We start from the raw sequence: 21,561 nt of genomic DNA on the forward strand, positions 1-21,561 counted from the left end.
ATATATACAATAGCACAGAGAAAAATATAACAGACACCTGAGTACCCATCATCCTTCCTTTTCATATCTTAACATTTGTCACATATACTTCTGAAAGTATTGCTTTTATTTTAGCTGTTTATTATGAGTTACACTTACCAAGAGAGTAGGGAGTATGAATGTACAGTTTAAATGGTATTAGCTATTAAATAAATACATATGTAATTATGACTTTCCTGCAGAAATAGAAAATTACCAACGTCTGTGAAGCCTTTTGGGTATCCCTCCTCAATTGAGCCCTCTCTTTTTTCCCTGAGGTACAACTACCCTGGGTTTTGTCTTCATCATTACCTAACTTTTTTTGAAGGTTTATTGCACATGTATGAATAATAAACATTATACGGTTAAGTTTTGCCTGTTTTTGCACTTCATATAAATGGAGGGTACTTTTTGCACTCTTCTGTCTTTTTTTTTTTTTTTTTTTGAGACAGAGTCTTGCTCTGCTCTGTCATCCAGGCTGGAATGCAGTGGTGCAATCTCGGCTCACTGCCTTCTGGGTTCAAGTGATTCTGCTGCCTTAGCCTCTCGAGTAGCTGGGATTAAAGGTATGTGTCACCACACCCAACTAATTTTTGTATTTTCAGTAGAGACGTGGTTTCACCATGTTGGCCAGGCTGGTATCGAACTCCTGACTTCAAGTGATCCACCGCCTGGGCTTCCCAAAGTGCTGGGATTACAGGCATGAGCCACTGTGCCTGGCCCTAACTTGCCTTTTTCCTCATATGTTTTTGAGATTCTTCCACATCAATGTGTGTAGCTGTAATTAATTCATTTTCATTGCTGTATAATATTACAAATATTAATTTATCATGATTTATTTTCCACATAATTATTGATAAACATTGGAGTTGTTTTCTGAGTTTTTTCTTTCAATTGGAGAATTTAGTCCTTTTAGATTTATTGGAATTATCAATATATTTGATTTTTTTTTTAATGGACCAAAGGGTGAGTTGGTAAGTCCTGGCAGTTTGCGCTCCAGAATTTCTCTGCCAATATACTTTCACCATTAGTGTATATGGATCGCCATTTTCCCACATCTTTAACAACATTTGATCTTATCTGAATTTCTAATATTTGCCATTATTTTGGGTATAAAGTCATATGTTGTTTTAATTTGCATTTCTAAGATAACTGGGAAGGTTGAACACCAATATTGTACTTATTTTAAGAAATACAGCTGATGTTGTGTGGATGTGTATATGTAGTTATTTTCTGAACTACTTGAGAGTAGGCTGCATATATATCGTACCTCTTTACCATCTTAAACTGTCTGTGTATTTACTGTGAATGACAATATCTATTTATATGACAGCAGGATAGCTATCAAATTATGGGAATTTAACATTGACATAATACTTTAATCTACTGTCTATATTACAGTTTTGTCAATTGTCTCAATGTTGTTTTTTATAACATTTTTTTTTCCCCAGGAAAGCATTCGGTCCAGGATTGCATATTGCATTTGGTTGTCACATCTCCTTGAATTTGAAATAGTTCACCAGCCTTTCTTCGTCTTTGTTGACATTAATATTTTTGAAGAATATGGGCTAGTTATTTATAATAGAATGCCTCAATTTGAATTTGTGTGAGTCATCCCTTTTTAACTGAGTTTCCTCAGGAGAACTAAGCCCCGGAGCATACATTGTATAGAATGAATTAACCTCTCTCCTACGCATCTAGGATGAAAAATTGAGAAAACAGTCACTCAAGTCATTTTCTGTAAGGCTTACATTTGTCACGAAACACTGGGCGAGAACGTTTCATGGTTTCTTCTAAATTTAGTTCAGATTATACATCACAGACCAGACTACTGAATAAGGGGCATTGCATCCTTCTCAAAATATCACATCTGGGCCAGGCATGGTGGCTTATGCTTGTAATCCGAGCGGTTTGGGAGGCTGAATTTGGCAGGAGAATTGCTTCAGCCCAAGAGTTCGAGACAAGCCTGGGCAAGTGAGACCTCATCTCTATGAAAAAGTTAAAAAATAAAGTGGGATGATTGCTTGAGCCTGGAAGGTCAAGGCTGCAATGAGCCGTGGTTACTCCACTGCACTTCTGCCTGGGGGATGGGAGTGAGACTCTGTCTCAAAAAAAATCACATCTGGTGGCACAAAACGTAATTTGTTCCTCATTGATGTTAATTTTGATCATGCAATCGAGTGTTTTCTAGTTTCTCCACAATATAGTTACTGCTTTCCGCTTTGCGACTAATACATAGACTTGAGAGAAACTTTTTGAGTTCATACAATTATTCAGTTTCCCCTCAAACTTTCCTTTTTTCTAGTCATTCATGAAGGATCCACATTCATTAATAATTGCCCAAACCAGTGATTACCGTGATGGTTGCAAAATGGCAAAATATGAAGAAATTACATGCAATACAGCACAGAAAGACAGTGATGTAGAAAATAGAAAATATCTGGAAGGTAGCCTGTGATCTATCATGTATCCAGTCAGAATTCCTGAAGGAGAGAATAGGGAGGAGGAAGGAAGAGTAATACTAGGAGAGAGAATGGCTAAGAGTATTTCAAAATGCATGAAAGACACTTGTCTCAGATTTAGGAAGTCTAAGAATATCAACTAAGACAAATAAAGAGATATCCACAGCCAGACACATCATAGTTAAATTACAAACTTCAAAGAGAAAGAGAGCATCTTAACAAGAGCCAGATAGGAAAGATACCTGTCAGCACCAATTCCAGGCCTATGGAGGCTCTAGAGGTAAATGCTATTCTGCTTTTTGAGATAATACATTCTTTGCTTTCAAAAATGTACTTATAGTTTTATTATGTGCATTAGTTTCCCAGGATTGTCTTAACAAATACCAGAAACAAAATAATTTTATTTTCTCATAATTTTGGGTCTGAAATTTAGGTGTTGGCAGAACCATGATATATCTGAAGCATCTAAGGATGCTTTTCTTGACTTGTGGCACTTCTTGACTTCTGGCAGCATAACTCCAATCCCTGCTTTCATCATAACCTGTTCATCTTTCTTATGTGTTTGTCTTTTCCTTTTCTAATAAAAACATAAGTTGTATGGGATTACAGTCCACCCTGATGACCTCGTCTTAACTTGATTACATCTGCAAATGCCCTATTTCCAAATAAGGTTGCATTCACAGATGCTGCAACACATATGTTAGGGGAGCAAAATTCAACTCATAACATCATCCTAAGCACTATAGTCTGGTTTTGCCTATTTTTGAACTTTTGATTTCACATAAATAGAATCATATTTTGGACTTGTGTTCTTTTGGACTTGTTTTATGTCAATATTAGGTTTTGTGATCTATTCACATGGTAGTGTGGGGTTCAGTTGTATTCATTTTCATTGTGTTGTAGTATAGTTGTATCACTATGCCACAACTTATTTATTCATCAATATTTGATAAGATTTGGGTTGTTTTACAGTTTTTTACTCTTACAGACAATGTTGCTAAGAATATTCTGTACCACTATGCTGGTGCACATATACAAGAATTTCTTTAAAAGATGTATGTAGAAGAAAAACTGCTGGGGCATAGAGTTTGCATACCTTTAACTTTACTAAAATGCTAAACTAACTTTCAAACTTTTGTACACAATTTTTTGTACACAATTTTGTTCCCAATTCACCATCAGCGATGTGTAGAATTTCGTTTGTTTCACATCCTTGCTAACCTTTGATATTGTCAGAATTTTTATTTTCGCCAATTTGATGGGTACTCAAAGCTACTTCATACTGGTTTTAATTTGCATTTCCTTGATGACTACTGACAGTTAATATTTTGTCATATGTTTATTGATCATTTGGAGTTTCCACTTTGTGAAGTTCTAGACTTTTTCCCATTTTAAAAATTTGTATTTCATTTTTTTCTTACTAATTTTTAGGAGTTCCTTATATTTTCTGAATAGAAGTACTTTTTAGTTAGTTATATGTGTTGCAAATATCTTATCCTACTCTGTAGCTTGTATTTTCACTTTTATAGTGGCAGATGATGAACTTAAGTTTTTAATTTTAACGTAGTCTTACTTATTAATACTCAAAAAATACTTAGTTCTCTTTGTGTCTTGGTTATGAAAACTTTCCCCATTCCAAAAATCACGAAGGCATTCTCCTCACTTCTTAGAGCTTTTTAGTTTGTCATTTATGATTGAGTCTTTATTACTCCTGCAGCTGGTGTTTGTGTTTGGTACAAGATAGAGATGCAATTTTACTTTTTTCCATGTGGCTACTCAGTGGGCTCACCACCAAATATCTGTAGAGTGTGTTTTCAAATATCTGTAGAGTGTGTTTGGGCTCTGTTCTGTTAATCAATCTACTTATCCTTTCCTACACCAATATTTAACATTGCTTTAACTACAGTCATTTTGTAATAAATAAGTCCTGCTATTGGGTAAAGCAAATCTTTCCTCTTCTTTTATAAAGTGTTTGGCTATTCTTGATCCTATATATTTTTTCATTAATTTTAGAATTAGCTTGTCAAGATTCACAAAAAATAAATTGAGATCATATATATATATATATATATATATATTTTTTTTTTTTTTTTTTTAGACAGAGACTTACTCTGTTGCCCAGGCTGAAGTGCAGTGGCATGATCTTGGCTCACTGCAACTCTGCCTCCTAGGTTCAAGTGATTCTCCTGCCTCAGCCTCCCAAGTAGCTGGGATTACAGGTGTGTACCACCATGCCTGGCTAAGTTTTGTATTTTTAGTAGAGACAGGGTTTCGCCATGTTGGCCAGGCTGGTCTTGAACTCTTGACCTCAGGTGATCTGCCCACCTTGGCCTCTGAAAGTGCTGGGATTGCAGGTGTGAGCTGCTGCATCCCGCAGAGATTCTATATATTTTTACATTAATCTTAAAATTAACTTGTCAAGATTCACAAAAACAAGTTGAGAGTATTGGCTTTTAATTGAGTCTAAATTAAATTAATTGGAGAATATTTGCATATTTAAATATTGAGTGTTCTGCTTAATGAGATGATATTATCTTTTCATTTATTTAGGACTTATAACCATTAATAAAATAAGTTATGTATAATAAATTATTATATCCATTAATAAAATTGTATAGTTTTCTCCATCAATGTCTCAAAAATTCTTTGTAAGATTTGTTTTTAGGTATTCTGTATGCTTAATGCTATTATAAATAATTTTTTTTTTTTTTTTTGAGACGGAATCTCGCTCTGTTGCCCAGACTGGAGTGCAGTGGCGCGATCTTGGCTCACTGCATCTCTGTCTCCTGGGTTCACGCCATTCTCCTGCCTCAGCCTCCTGAGTAGCTGGGACTACAGGTGCCCGCCACCACACCCGGCTAATTTTTTTGTCTTTTTTAGTAGAGACGGGGTTTCACCATGTTAGCCAAAATGGTCTCGATCTCCTGACCTCGTGGTCCGCCCGCCTGAGCCTCCCAAAGTGCTGGGATTACAGACATGAGCCACTGCTCCCGGCCAATATTTGTTCAAGGTATATAGAAATATAGCCATTTATTTCTGTAAACTGATTTTATTTCCAGTAATTCTACTAAACTCTCCTACTTATTTTAAAATTATCTGTAGATAGTTTTAGAATTTTTACATCACAATTATATCACGTCTGGGTATCAAGTTTAGTTTCTTCCTTCCAGAACATTAACACTTTTTTGTGCTTTATTATGCTAGCTAAAATCCTCATACAATGTGGAATTGTAGTGGTGACAGTGGGTAACTTAGTCCATTTGTGTTGCTATACAGGAATATCTGATGCTGGATAATTTATAAATAAAAGAGATTTATTTGGCTTATGGTTTTTCAGACTGTACAAGAAGCATGGTATCAGCATTTGTTTGTGGTGAGGGTCTCAGGAAGCTTCCACTCATGGAAGGCAAAGGGGAGTGGGGATCTCATGGTCAAAGAGGAATAAAGAGAGAGGGAAGGGAGGTGCTTGGCTCTTTTTAACAATCAGTTATGGTGTTAATGAATAGTGACAACTTACCCCTTCGAGAATGACATCAAGCCATTAATGAGGAATCTGCTCCCGGAATCCAAATACCCTCCACCAGGCCCCACCTCTAACATTCGAGGCCAAATTTCAACATGAGATCTGATGAGATGTCAAACATCCAAACTACATCAGTAGTCATATTTGTTTTGTTCTTGATTTCAAAGAGAAAGCTTTCAAGAGTTTTATTACGCATAATTTTGCAGCAGCTTTTTGTTTATTTATTTGTAAACATCCATTCCTAGGTGTATTAGTTAGGGTTCTCTAGAGGGACAGGACTAATAGGATAAATTCATATATGAAAGGGAGTTTAGCTGGGTGCGGTTGCTCACGTGTAATCCCAGCACTTTGGGAGGCTGAGGCGGGTGGATCACAAGGTCAGGAGATCGAGACTATCCCGGCTAACATGGTGAAACCCCGTCTCTACTAAAAATACAAAAAATTAGCCAGGCGTGGTGGTGGGCGCCTGTAGTCCCAGCTTCTCGGGAGGCTGAGGCAGGAGAATGGCGTGAACCCAGGAGGCGGACCTTGCAGTGAGCGGAGATCAAGGCACTGCACTCCAGCCTGGGTGACAGAGCGAGACTCTGGCTAAAAAAAAAAACAAAAAACAAACAAACAAACAAAAAAGATAGGGAGTTTATTAAGGAGTATCGACTCACATGATCACAAGGTGAAGTCCCACAATAGGCTGTCTGCAAGCTGAGGAGCAGTCTGAGTCCAAAAAACTCAAAAGTAGGGAAGCTGACAGTGCAGTGTTTGGTCTGTTACCATAGGCCTGAGGGCTCCTGGCAAACCACTGGTGTAGGTCCAAAAACTGAAGAACTTGGAGTCTGATGTTTGAGGGCAGAAAGCATCCAGATTGGGAGAAAGATGGATGCCAGAAGACTTAGCCAGTCTAGTCCTTCCAGGTTCCTCTGCCTGCTTTTATCCTAGCAGTACTGGCAACTGTGCCCACCCAGATTGAGGGTGGGTCCACCTCTCCCAGTCCACTGATTCAAATGTTAATCTCCTTTGGAAACACCCTCATAGACACTCCCAGAAACAATAGTTTGCATCCTTCAGTGCAATCAAGTTGACACTCAGTATTAACCATCACACTAGGTTAAAGAGATTCTGTTCTATTCTCAGTCAGCATGAGTATTATCATGCCTGAATGTTAGATTTTCCGAAGAGCCTTTTTTCTTCACTTAGGTAGAGGATCAAATGCTTTTTCTCTTTTAATCTGCTAATAGGGTGAATTATATTAATTGATTTCTTAAGTTAAAACAACCTTGCATTTTTGGAATTAAAGCCAACTTAGATATAATATGTTTTTCATATATTAATGGATCTAGTTTGCTAATATTTAAGTTATGGCTTTTATATCTATTTTATGTTATATAAGATATCATTATTTTATATGTCACTGTGAAAGAACAAAAATACTATCAATGAAACTATGACACAATACTTTTTCACCTTGATTTTTAATTTTATGTTTATGGAAATAATTTTTGACTTATTTCAAGATAGGTTTTATTACATATCACTCTTATACACAGAAAAATATGTAAGTAAGGAAAATTAGTTGAGATTTCCTAAAACATCTTCACAGCACCCATCATAACTATATTACATTAAATTTAAAATTACACCTTAGTCTAGGTCAACTGCTGTATTTCAACAAATTGAAGGCTCCACCAATTGCCTCAGGTGAAGGCATACTCCTCTAATGGGAATTTGCTGTAGCATCTGTCATTGTGAAGACTAAAATTATTTTCTCAAATTCTTATTTTATTTTATTTTATTGAGACAGAGTCTTGCCCTGTCGCCCAGGCTGGAGTGCAATGGCGCAATCTCAGCTCACTGCAACCTCCGCCTCCTGAGTTCAAGTGATTCTCCTGCCTCAACCTCCTGAGTAGCTGGGATTATAGGTGCACACCACCACACCCGGCTAATTTTTTGTATCTTTAGTAGAGAGGGGGTTCACCATGTTGGCAAGGCTGGGCTCAAACTCCTGACCTCGTGATCTGCCTGCCTCAGCCTCCCAAAGTGCTGGGATTACAGGTGTGAGCCAACGTGCCTGGCCCTCAAATTCTTAATGTACACATATTTTTAGAATCTTATTTTAGATTCTCTCTTGTTCTATGTATGAATGTGTGTATTTCTTTTTCAAACTTTAACTTACCTCTAACGATTGTTGGGGAGAGGTGGTATGGGCTCTAGAGTGACTGAGATATTCTAGGAATGGTGGCTCATCATAACTTCAGAGAGTTTCCATCTATACTGGGCACTAACCTGTCTTGCAGGACTAAAGAGGCTTCATACTTACTGCTTTGGTTTGGGACCTAAGTCCTCTGCTGCTCAGCATTAGGTAAATGGGCTGCTCAGCATTAGATAAACTGTCTGCGCTTTCTGTGGATTCCCCAAAATCACCTTGCTCTTTTCTACAGACCTCCTCCAGCTCCCCATGTATGCTACCTTTGACTTGAAGTACCTTTCAAGCTACTTCTGCACATCTATTAATTTGGAGCTCTGATTTCCTCCTTCAGTGAGCTCCCTTGCCTCCTATATTTCAGAGATTTTTATATGCTTTTGAGACTGACACAATTCTAGGCTTTTGTGGATTTATTAATAGTATTTTTCTATTTATAGAAATCTGGGTGGGATGTGGAGTTAGAATGTACATTCATGTTTTAGTACTTCTAACAGCATTCAACAATGTTTATGTCAGGGTAATTTTAAATTTATATTTGGTGTATTTTTAAACTTTTCTATAATATATATACATTAATTAATTATATTTTTAACTATAAAAGTAAATAAAGTATTCTTGTATAAAATCAAAAATGAACCTTTCTCTTTTGACCCCTACTTGCAATCCCACTTCTCAGAGTTAACCACTGTGTAGATGATAATTTCACAATCATGGTATTCTTTGTTATGGGGAGCTGTCCTATCCATTGTGAGATGTTTAGCATCATCCCTGACCCCACACCAACTAGATATTATTAGCAACTGCCAAGTTGTGACAAACAAACATATCTTCAGACATCATCAAGTCTCCCTGGGGGGCAAGATGATCTGTGGTTGGAAACTACTGGTCTAGATTTATTTCTATGAATTTGTAAACAAACAAACATGTACATAGAATAAAAGTTAAATAGGAAAATAACTCATTATACTGAAATAGTACATAATAAAACCTGCTGGCTTATGAGACTTTAAAGTCAGCATTTCCAAAAGTATAGTCTTTGAACACTAGCTTGATGCCAAAGTGTTACATAAAAAAACAATGTGGTCAGGTAAACTTGGGTAACACTGAGTTAACAAAATTAAGCCATGTTCTTTCTTATATGACTACTCTGAAACTTTAACTTTCTACCTTGCCTTGTGAATCTCCAGAAGGGAGATATAGTTGTACTGTTTCCCAAGTGTATATGGCTACAGAATCTTTATTTCATGGAGCATTTCATGGGACTAATGTTTTGTGGAAATCCATTGGGCACTGGGAGACTTTACACTGATCCTTTAAATGTAAGAAAGTCCATGGCAGTTTTTAACCAAATATAAAGTTGAAACAATAAACCACCACCAACAAAAACCAGAACTATGTAAAGCAGGTTTTAAAACAAATATAAAGCTGAAACAATAAAAAACAACACAGAAGGATTTTGTGTTCCCAGTATTCTTCTATCTCCCTACTCTGTCCTAACCACACTAAGGAAAATCAAACCATGTGGTTTAACAGATGAATGAGACAGAAGCAAACAGACTGGCAGGCCCACTTGTCATACAGAAGGTATATGACTGTTTTACTGATGGGCCGGTTATTTAAGGAATGCCACAGGCTGTTGCCAAAGGATTAAAGGATACTAATAACATTTTAGAAGAGGCTTATCTCATGAGAGGCCATAATAGTTCATACTTACCCCTCCTCAAGATTCCAGGCCACCTATCTTTTTCTCTGTCTTTGTTTGGAAGAGGTGGATAAAGTTACTATTAACAACATTTTCATCAAAATTATAATGGCGCAAATGGTAATTTTATAACCTTCATTGTCTTTCCAATCATTCAATGGAATTTTTTAAATATTAAGAGAAGAATCTTTATTAGAGAAAGACAAAAAAATAAAAATCTTTTATAATGTTTCCATCAGAATTATAGCCACTGTTCATTTGTGGTAGCTCTGAGGCATTTTTTGTTGTTGTTGCTAGACCAGACTCAGACTGGACTACAGGGAGTGGGGGAGAGGTGCATTGCAAATAGACGCTATGTATTCATATGAGGGTAGCCTGAGGTCAGTGGGTGTTCTGCAGTATGAAAGGAAGTAGGGATATAAATAAGCACATTTATGCCTTCCTGTCCTTTCCTTTCCTCATGAAGGAAATAAAAAGATGAAAGTAGGCTGAAAAAAACCCCAAAAGCTGAAGATATAAGATGTACAAGGGAATATTCTTGGTATCGCTGCATAATTTCCAAGCTGATTATTCAATGTTTAGAATTATGAGAAATAGAAACCAATGGAAAAGAGGCAAATATATAAATTCACATGTTTCATTCCATGGAAGGAGGCCAGGAAGAGTGAAGTCAGTTTCATTTTTATCTAAATAATCTCAATTTCCATTTTCTAAAGAAAAGCAGCATTATGAGAAGAGGAGCCTGTGTTACACATATTTATTGTTATATATATTGTCACCAGAGGGCACTAGTAAATGTTTATGAAAGCGAAAACTCCAAAATTTACGGGAGATGGAGTGCAAAGCTGTAAGTATAAATCCTAGTTGTCTATTAGCCACTCTATACTTTTTATTTTTGTATCTATAAATTGAAATACTTACAACTATCCCTAAATGGAGGTCTACAAACTGAAAATGTTGTAACTACTCTAAATGAAGGATTCAATTTTCTAATCAAAACTATGTTTTAAATTCAGAGTAATCAAAAAGAGGAGCCGACTAGACACAGCCAAGAAGAGCTTCCCCCACTGGGGGACCAGACCAGCAAGAAAACTGGCACACTCCAAGCAGGTTATTGAAAGGAAGGCATTGAATGTGGACAGAGGATGCTGCGGATGGTAGACTGAAGGACGAAGAAGCTGGGAACCCTGCATTGGGTTGCTGAACACTAGATCTCGTTTCTGATCCCGAGTAGCTCCTGGGGAAAATGTGAGTTAAATAGGTATGGAGTTGGCCCATTCTTACCAAAGACCTCTGGAATCCTAGCTGCAGGAGACTTTATGGCCCCGTGGACATTTGAGCTGGCAGGGAGAGCTGCTTGGAGAGTTGGCAGGAACAGGAGTCCAGCCTGCATGGAGCTCACATAGTTTGGCTCAGGAATAGCTGCAGTAGAGCATGGACAGGGACACCCATCCTCCAAGGCTTGCCATGCTCCTTCAGGTAGCTTTGGCCTTTGTTGATTGTTGGACCTGGACAGAACAGGTCTATCTTGCAACATGGGACAGAGCCAGTCTGATTTGGGTGTCCCTTGTCTGCTGGTCTCTCCCAGGATTCATGCAAGGCTGCACTCACTTACAGCACAGCCTCAGATGCCTAACTGGGGTGCTTCTCAGTGGCCACCACCATAGCTTGTTTGCTGGTAGACACTGCCTAACCATGAGAGTGCTTTTGCAGATGGACCCAGCCAGTGCGCATCTGCTTGCAGCCTTCCCCCAACACTTTGCTGGTGTATGCACATGTGTGTGTGAACTGCACTGCTGCTGTCCTACAACTAGCACATGCATGTGCACAGTCCACCACCCTGCTGCTGCTCTGCTATTGTCTGCATGTGCTTTGACCTTATTGCCATCCCCCGATAATGAAGTGCTTTTGCAGGCACCCCCCACATCAGAGTGGTGTTGCCAGCAGCAACATCTCAGATCTTTTAGCACAGAAGGTACTTAACCTCAAGGAGCCAGGAAAAAAAGCTGTGGGCCTCGTCTCAGCCCCCAGGGTTGGAGCACACAGCCTACGAATGCTGAGCTGAGCCTTGGCCCACTGAAATTATTAAGAAATAAAGTCAGTGAACTAAACCCAACTGATACCACAGTCAAACCCTCAAAGGCATCAAAGGATATAAGAGCAAAAAGCCCCACTGGAAGAATGTCAACTTCAAAGATTAAGGAAACATCAGCTCACACAGATGAGAAGGAACCAGCACAAGATCTCTGGAAACTCAAAAAGCCAGTGTCTTCTTACCTCCAAATGACTGCGCTAGCTTCCCAGCAATGGTTCTTAACCAGAAGTAAATGGCTGAAATGACAGACATAGAATTCAAAATCTGGATGACAATGAAGATCGTCAAAATTCAGGAGAAAATTGAAACCCAATCTAAGGAATCTAAGAAATACAGTAAAAGGATTCAAGAGCTGAAAGACAAAATAGCCATTTTAGGAAATAATCAAATTGATTTGATGGAGCTGAAAAACTCACTACAATAATTTCTTAATACAATTAGAAGTATTAGTTGGTGCAAAAGTAATTGCAGTTTTTGTCATTACTTTTATATGGCAAAAACCACAATTACTTTTGCACCAACCTAATACTAACAGCAGAATAGACTAAGCTGAGGAAAGAATCCCACAGCCTGAATACCAGTTCTTTGAATCAACTCAGTCATTTAAAAACACAGAAAAAAGAATTTTAAAAAATGAACACAATCTCTGAGAAATATGAGATTTTGTAAAGAGACCAAACATATGACTTATTGGCATCCCTGAAAGAGAATGAGAGAGAGCAAGCAATTTGGAAAACATACTTAAGAATATTAACCATGAAAATTTCCCCAGCCTTGCTAGATATGTTGACATTCAAATTCAGGAAATTTAGAGAACCCATCAAGATACTATCCAAGATGACCATCCCCAAGGAAATGGCCATCAGATTCTACAAGTTCAAAGTAAAAGGAAAAATATTAAAGGCAGATAGAGAGAGGGGGCAGATCACCTTCAAAGAGAATCCCATCAGACTAACAGCAGACTTTTAGCAGAAACTCTACAAGCCATAAAAGATTGGGGACGTATATTTAGCATCCTTAAGGATAATCAATTCCAACCAAGAATTTCATATCCAGCCAAACTAAGGAGAAATAAAATAATTTTCAGACAAGCAAATGCTAAGGGAATTCATCACCCCTAAACTTGCCTTATAAGAAGTTCTTAAAGGAATGCTAAACATGGAAACAAAGAGACCATTACTGCCAGCACAAAAAGAAACTTAAGTACATAGACCATTGACACTATAAAGCAACTATAATCAAGTCTACATAGAAACCAAAACCAACATAATAGGATCAAATCCACATCATGTCAATATTAACCTTAATTGTAAACAGGATAAATGTTCCACTTAAAAGGCACAGAGTGGCAAGTTGGATGAAGCAGCACGGACCAACTGTATGCTGTCTTCAAGAGACCCATCTCACATGCAGTGACACCCATAGGCTCAAAGTAAAGAGATGGAGGAAGATCTATCAAGCAAATGAAAACAGAAAAGATCAGGAGTTGCTATTTTTATTTCAGACAAATAGACTTTAAACCAATAATAATAAAAAAGGACAAAGAAGGGCATAGCATAATGATAAAAGTTTCAACTCAACAAGAAGACTTAACTATCTTAAGTATATATGCATCCAACACTGGAGCATCCAGATTCATAAATCAAGTTCTTAGAGACCTATGAAGAGATTTAGATAACCACACAATAATAGTAGGAGACTTAATCACCCCAGTGACAGTATTAGATAAGTGAGGCAGAAAATTATCAAAGATATTTGAGATCTAAAACAGATATATTAGGACCTAAACTCATCTGTTGTAAACAGGGTTAAGAGGAAAGTTTACAGCACTAATCACCTAATCACCCACATCAAAAAAGGAAGATCCCAAATTAACAACCTAGCATCACCTAGAGGAACTAGAAAAACAAGAGCAAACCGATCCCAAAGCTAGTAGGAGAAAAGAAATAACCAAAATCAGAGCTGAACTGAATGAAATGGAGACATAAAAATCCATACAAAGACCAATGAAACCAACAGTTGGTTCTTGAAAGGATAAGATTGATAGGCTACTAGCTAGAATAATGAAAAACAGGTAAGATCCAAATAAATGCAATCAGAAATGACAAAGGGGACATTACCACTGACCCTATAGAAGCAAAAAAACCCTTGGAAACTATTAGGAACACCTCTATGCACATAAACTAGAAAACCTAGAAGAAATGAATAAATTCCTAGAAATGTACAGCCTCCTAAGATTGAACCAAGAAGAAATTGAAACCCTGGACAGATCAATAAGGCATTATGAAATTGAATCAGTAATAAAAATCCTACCAACCAAAAAAGGTCCTAGACTAGAAGGATTCACAGCTGAATTCTACCAGACGTAGAAAGAAGAGCTGGTACCAATTCAGCTGAAACTATTCCAAATAATTGAGGAGGAGGGTTCCCTCCCTAACGCATTCTATTAGGCCAGCATCATGCTGATACCAAAGCCTGGTAGAGACACAGCAAAAAAAGAAAACTTTAGGCCAGTATTCCTGATAAACATAGATGCAGACATTCTCAACAAAATACTAGTAAACCAAGTCCAGCAGCACATCAAAAAGCTAGTCCACCATGATCAAGCAGGCTTTATTCCTGGAATGCAAGGTTGGTTTAACATACCCAAATCAATAAATGTGATTAATCACATAAACAGAACTAAAAACAAAAAAATGATCATCTTAGTAAATGCAGAAATGGCTTTTGATAAAATTCAACATTCTTTCATGTTAAAAATCCTCAATAACTAGGTATACCTCAAATGAGCCATCTATGACCAACCCACAACTGACATCATACTGAATGGGCAAAATCTAGAAACATTCTCTTTGAGAACTGGAACAAGGCAGAGATGCCCACTTTCGCTATTCCTATTCAGCATAGTACCAGATTCCTAGCCAGAGCAATCAGGCAAGAAAAAGAAATAAAAGGCATCCAAACAGGAAGAGGGAAAGCCAAACTATTTTTGTTTACAGGTGATATGATTCTATACCTAGAAAACACCATAGCCTCTGCCCTAAGGCTCCTAGATCTGACAAACAACTTCAGCAAAGTTTCAAGATACAAAGTCATGATACAAAAATCTGTAGCATTTCTATACATGAATAACATCCCAACTGAGGGCCAAGTAAAGAACACAATCCTATTAACAATGGCCACAAAAAGAATAAAATACTTAGAAATATAGCTAGCCAGAGAAGTGAAGTATCTCTACAATGAGAATTACTAAACACTGCTGAAAGAAATCAGAGACAACACAAACAAATAAAAAAAATTCCATATCATGGACAGGAAGATTCAATATTGTTAAAATGGTTATACTTCCTGATATAGTTTGGCTGTGTCCCCGCCCAAATCTCATCTTGAATTGTAGCTTGCTTAATTCCCATGTGTTGCGGGAGGAACCCGGTGAGAGATAATTAAATCATGGGAGCAGTTTCTCTCAGACTGTTCTCATGGTAGTGAATAAGTCTCATGAGATCTGATGGTTTTATAAGGGATTTCCCCTTTCACATGGCTCTCATTCACTCTTGCCTGTTGTGTGTGAGATATGCGTTTTGCTTTCCACTGGGATTATAAGGCCTCCCCAGCCACATGGAACTGAGTCCATTGAACCTCTTTTTCTTTGTAAATTACCCAGTCTCAGGTATGTCTTTATCAGCAGCATGAAAATGAACTAATACAGTAAATTGGTACCAGGAGTGGAGTGCTGCTGTAAAGATACCTGAAAATGTGAGAGTGACTTTGGAACTGGGTAACAGGGAGAGGTTGGAACAGTGTAAGGGGCTCAGAAGAAGACAAGAAAATGTGGGAAAGTTTGGAACTCCCTAGAGACTTGTTGAATGGCTTTGACCAAAATGCTGATAATGACATGGACAATGAAATCCAGGCTGAGATAGTCTCAGATGGTGATGAGGAACTTGTTGGGAACTGGAGTAAAGGTGACTCTTGCTATGTTTTAGCAGTGACCTTTTGCACCTGCCGTAGAGATTTGTGAAACTTTGAACTTAAGGGAGATGATTTAGGGTATCTGGTGGAAGAAATTTCTAAGCAGTAAAACATTCAAGAGGTGATTTGAGTGCTGTGAAAAGCATTCAGTTTTAAAAGGGAAACAGATCATAAAAGTTTGGAAAATTTGTAGCCTGATGATGTGGAGGAAAAGAAAAACCCATTTTCTGAGGAGAAATTCAAGCCAGCTATAGAAATTTGCATAGGTAATGAGGAGCCAAATGTCAATCACCAAGACAATGGGGAAAATGTCTCCAGGGCATGTCATAGGGCATTCATGGTCTGCCCTATCATCATAGGCCTGGAGGCCTAGGAGGATAAAATGGTTTCCTTGGCCAAGCCGAGGGCCCCCCTGGTATGTGCAGCCTAGGGACTTCATGCCCTGCATCCCAGCCACTCTAGCCATGCCTAAAAGGGGCCAAGGTACAGCTTGGTCTGTGGCTTCGGAGGACGCAGGCCCCAAGTCTTGGCAGCTTCCATGTGGTGTTGAGCCTGTGGGTGCATAGAGGTCGAGAATTGAGATTTGGGAATCTCTGCCTAGATTTCAGAGGATGTATAGAAATGCTTGGATGTCCAGGCAGAAGTTTGCTGCAGGGGCGGGGCCCTCATGGAGAACCTCTGCTAGGGCAATGCAGAAAGGAAATGTGAGCTTGAAGCCCCCACACAGAGTCCCCACTGGGGTACTGGCTAGCAGAGCTGTGAGAAGAGGGCCACCATCCTCCAGACTCCAGAATGGTAGATCCACTGACAGCTTGCATCATGCACCTGGAAAAGCCACTGACACTTGACATCAGCCCATAAAAGCAACTGTACCCTGCAAAGCCACAGGGGCAGAGCTGCCCAAGACCATGGGAACCCACCTCTTATATCTGCATGACCCAGATGTGAGACATGGAGTCAAAGGAGATCATTCTGGACTTTAAGATTTTATTGCCCCACTGAATTTCAGACTGCATGAGGCCTTTAACCCTTTTGTTTTGGCCAATTTCTCCCATTTGGAATGAGTGTATTTATTCAATGCCTGTACCCCCATTTTATCTAGGAAGTAACTGAACTTGCTTTTGGTTTTATAGGCTCACAGGTGGAAGGGACTTGCCTTGTTTCAGATGAGACTTTGGACTGTGGACTTTTGAGTTAATACTGAAATGAGTTAAGGCTTTGGGGGACTGTTGGGAAGGCATGATGGGCTTTGAAATGTGAGGGCATGAGATTTAGGAGGGGCCAGCAGTGGAATGATATGGTTTAGTTGTATACCCACCCAAATCTCATCTTGAATTGTAGCTCCCATAATTCCCATGTGTTGTGGGAGGGACTCAGTGATAGATAATTGAATCATGGGGGCAGTTTTTTCCATACTGTTCTTGTGGTAGTGAATAAGTCTCAAAAGATCTAACAGTTTTATAACTGGTTTCCCCCTTTGCTTGGCTCTCATTTTCTCTTGCTGCTGCCATGTAAGACTTGCCTTTGGCCTTGTCCCATAATTTTGAGGCCTCTCTAGCCATGTAGAACTCTGAGTCCATTAAACCTCTTTTTCTTTATAAATTACTCAGTCTCAGATATGTCTTTATCAGTAGAATGAAAATGGACTAATACATTGTCCAAAGCAATGTACAGTTCAATGCTATTCCTATTAGACTACCAATGACATTTTTTACAGAATTAGAAAAAACCATTCCAAAATACACATAGAACCAAAAAAGAGCCTGAATAGCCAAAGCAATTCCAAGAAAAAAAAAAAAAAAAACACGAAAAACCAAAAAACAAAACTAAAACCAAAGGCATCACACTCCCTGATATCAAAGTATACTATAAAGCTACAGTAATCAGAACAGCATGGTAATGGTACAAAAACAGAGGCATAGACCAAAGAAACAAGTGTGAGGACCCGGAAGTAAAGCTATGTACCTACAATGATCTGATCTTTGACAGAAGTGACAACAATAAGCAATGGAGAAAGGAGTTCCTGGTCAATAAATGCTGGGATAACAGGCTAGCCATATGCAGAAGATAAAAATGGGACACCTTCCTTACGTTATATATAAAAATTAACTCAAGATGGATTAAAGACTTAAATGTAAAACATAAAGCTGTGAAAACTCTAGAAGAAAACCTAGGAAATACCATTCTGGACATAGATCCTTGCAAAGATTTCATGATAAAGACTCCAAAAGCAATTGCAACAAAACCAAAAATTGACACATGGGACCTAATTAAACTAAAGAGTTTTTGTACAGCAAAAGAAACTGTTAATAAAATAAACAGATAACCTACAGAATGGGAGAAAATATTTGCAAACTATTCCTCTGACAAAGGTATAATATTCAGAATCCATAAGGAACTTCAACAAATCAACAAGCCAAAAAACAGTCGTATTAAAAAATGGGGCCAGGCACTGCGGCTCACGCCTGTAATCCCAGCACTTTGGGAGGCCAAGGCAGGCAGATCACAAGGTCAGGAGATCGAGACCATCCTGACTAACATGGTGAAACCCCGTCTCTACTAAAAATACAAAAAATTAGCCTGGCATGGTGGCATGCGCCTGTAGTCCCAGCTACTTGGGAGGCTGAGGAAGGAGAATGGCATGAACCCGGGAGGCAGAGCTTGCAATGAGCCGAGATTGCACCACTGCACTCCACCCTGGCAGCACGAGACTCCATCTCAAAAAAAAAAAAAAAAAAAAAAGGCAAAGGACATGGACAGACACTTCTCAAAAGACATACATGTGGCCAACCATATGAAAAAATGCTCAACATCACTAATCATCAGAGAAATGAAAATCAGAACCACAGTGAGATACCATCTTACACCAGTCAGAATGGCTATTACTAAAAAGTCAAAAAATTACAGATGTTGGTGAGTTTGCAGTGAAATGGGAAAGTTTATACACCACTAGTGAGAATGTAAATTAGTTCCTAGCCACTTTGGAAAGCAGTTTGGTGAATTTTCAAAGAGCTCAAAGCAGAATTACCATTTGACCCAACAATCCAATATTTGGGTATATACCCAAAGGAATATAAACTGTTCTACCAAAAAGACACAGGCATGTGCTTATTGCAGCACTATGCACAAAAGCACAGGCATGGAATCCACCTAGATGCCCATCAGTGGGGGACTGGATAAAGAAAATGTGGTACATAAGCACCATGGAATGCTACAACAGCCATAAAAAAGAACAAAATCATGTCATTTGCAAGATGCAGCTAGAGGCCATTATCCTAACAAATTAACACAAGAAGTGTTGTCATCCCTGCTCCTACTCCGGGCTGTGGGGTCAGTGCGGATATTCAGTCATGAAGTCAAGGTAGGGACTTCTGCAACGTGGCTGGCAAGACTGTTTGTGTTGCGAGGGCTGGACTTCCAGGTGATTTTACAACAAGATGCTGCTCTCCACAGGGATGCTTATGTTGTCAGTCACACAAGTCTACACCATCTTGACTGTCCAGCTTTTTGCATTCTTTGCATTCTTAAACCTACTGCCTGTAGAAGCAGACATTTTAGCATATAACTTTGAAAATACATCTCAGACATTTGATGACCTTCCTGCAAGATTTGGTTATAGACTTCCAGCTGAAGGTTTAAAGGGTTTTTTGATTAACTCAAAACCAGAGAATGCGTGTAAACCCATAGTGCCTCCACCAGTAAAAGATAATTCATCTGGCACTTTCATTGTGTTAATCAGAAGACTTGATTATAATTTTGATACAAAGATTTTAAATGCACAGAGAGCAGAATACAAAGCAGCCATAGTTCATGATGTTGATTCTGTTGACCTCATTAGCATGGAATCCAACGACATTGAAGTACTAAAGACAACTGACATTCCATCTGTCTTTATTGGTGAATCATCAGCTAATTCTCTGAAAGATGAATTCACATATGAAAAAGGGGGCCACCTTATCTTAATTCCAGAATTTAGTCTTCCCTTGGAATGCTACCTAATTGCCTTCCTTATCATAGTGGGCATCTGTCTCATCTTTATAGTCATTTTCATGTTTTTGGCTATTACAAATAAAGCTGACATGGACATTTGTTTTATGGAAATATGCTTTCATTTCTATTGGATCACAAATTTTTTCCAGGATAGACATAGAGCTAGAAGAAACAGACTTCATAAAGATCAACTTAAGAAACTCCCTATACATAAATTCAAGAAAGGAGATGAGTATGATGTATGTGCCATTTGTTCAGATGAGCAGGAAGATGGAGACAAGCTGAGAATCCTTCCTTGTTCCCATGCTTATCACTGCAAGTGTGTAGACCCTTGACTAACTAAAAACCAAAAAAACCTGTCCAGTGTGCAAGCAAAAAGTTCCTTCTCAAGGCAATTCAGACTCTGACACAGATGGTAGTCAAGAATAAAATGAAGTGACAGAACATACTCCTTTAGTTAGACCTTTAGCTTCTGTCAGTGCCCAGTCATTTGGGGCTTTGTCAGAATCCCGCTCACATCAGAATATGACCAAATCTTTAGACTATGAGGAAGATGACAATGAAGATACCAACAGTAGTGATGAAGAAAACGAAACTAATGAACATAATGTTGTGGTCCAGTTGCAGCCTAATAGTGAATGGGATTACAACATAGCAAATACTGTTTGACTTTCAGAAGATGATTGGTTTATTTCCCTTTAAAATGTTTAGGTATATACTTTAGTTTGATTTTTTTACTCCCTTCAAAGATTTCCATAGAAATAACTTATTTTTTAGTATTCTACAATTTAATAAAATTGCTGAAAAAGGACTTTTGATCTGGTGTTTATCTGCAAGAGTGTACTTCTTCACTAATAATAATAGACTGGTGCTGTAACTCAAGCATCATTTCAGCTCTTCTTTTGGAATGAAAGTATAGCCAAAACAACAACAACAACAAAAAGTCTTCAGTATAGCTTTCAATTAAGACCTAGATCACAGTGTTTAAGTGTTTTGCATTTTATACGTGAGGTCAGTGCTACAGCTACCTAGCATGAAATAACGCAGCTTCTACCTCCATAAAGTTACCTAGAGTTTTTGAGTTGGAATATGTTCTGGCATTTACCCGACCTTCCATCATTAGTGAGAGGCAACAAGGTAATTCAGTGTCTTTCCTCCTATCGGCACAAAGAAGCTCAAAGCAGTCTTTTCCCTTTCTGTTCCAAAGAGTCTTATCCTGACAGGACCAGTCTATACCAGTGCAGATTTCAACACTTTTTTTTTTTTTTAACGTTTTAATTACTATAGTGTTATGTGGAGATTGGATTCAATAACTAAAGTAATGTCTCTGAACTTTACTTACTAAATTTCAGTATCCTTAAGAGTTTTGTGGTATTGTTATCAAAGCAAAAAGAAAATGCTGCATAAAAATACCAAACTTCAGCAACTGTTAACGCTCAGATCATGTAGCTCTTAATAAATGGCATCTTATGCTAATTAGCCCTGCTAAACTATGCACAGAGGAAATTATTCAAGTATTGGATTTGAAAGTAAGTGACTTATGTTTAACAGAACTGATGATGTCTTGAAACAATGTATTATGAAAAGCTAAATTATATTATA

The 21,561-nt window shown here is 38.2% G+C and overlaps 1 pseudogene across 1 annotated transcript; it reads left to right on the plus strand.

The window, feature by feature from the left end:
• The first annotated feature begins 19,019 nt into the window (after nucleotides 1-19,019).
• Nucleotides 19,020-21,266, plus strand: LOC103882161 (annotated as a pseudogene). Its single transcript, XR_643894.4, has one exon. The product of XR_643894.4 is annotated as an E3 ubiquitin-protein ligase RNF13 pseudogene (transcript).
• Nucleotides 21,267-21,561: the final 295 nt, after the last annotated feature.

Source organism: Papio anubis, chromosome 2, assembly GCF_008728515.1.
Source record: "Papio anubis isolate 15944 chromosome 2, Panubis1.0, whole genome shotgun sequence".
In the NCBI taxonomy this organism is placed as follows: Eukaryota; Metazoa; Chordata; class Mammalia; order Primates; family Cercopithecidae; genus Papio; species Papio anubis.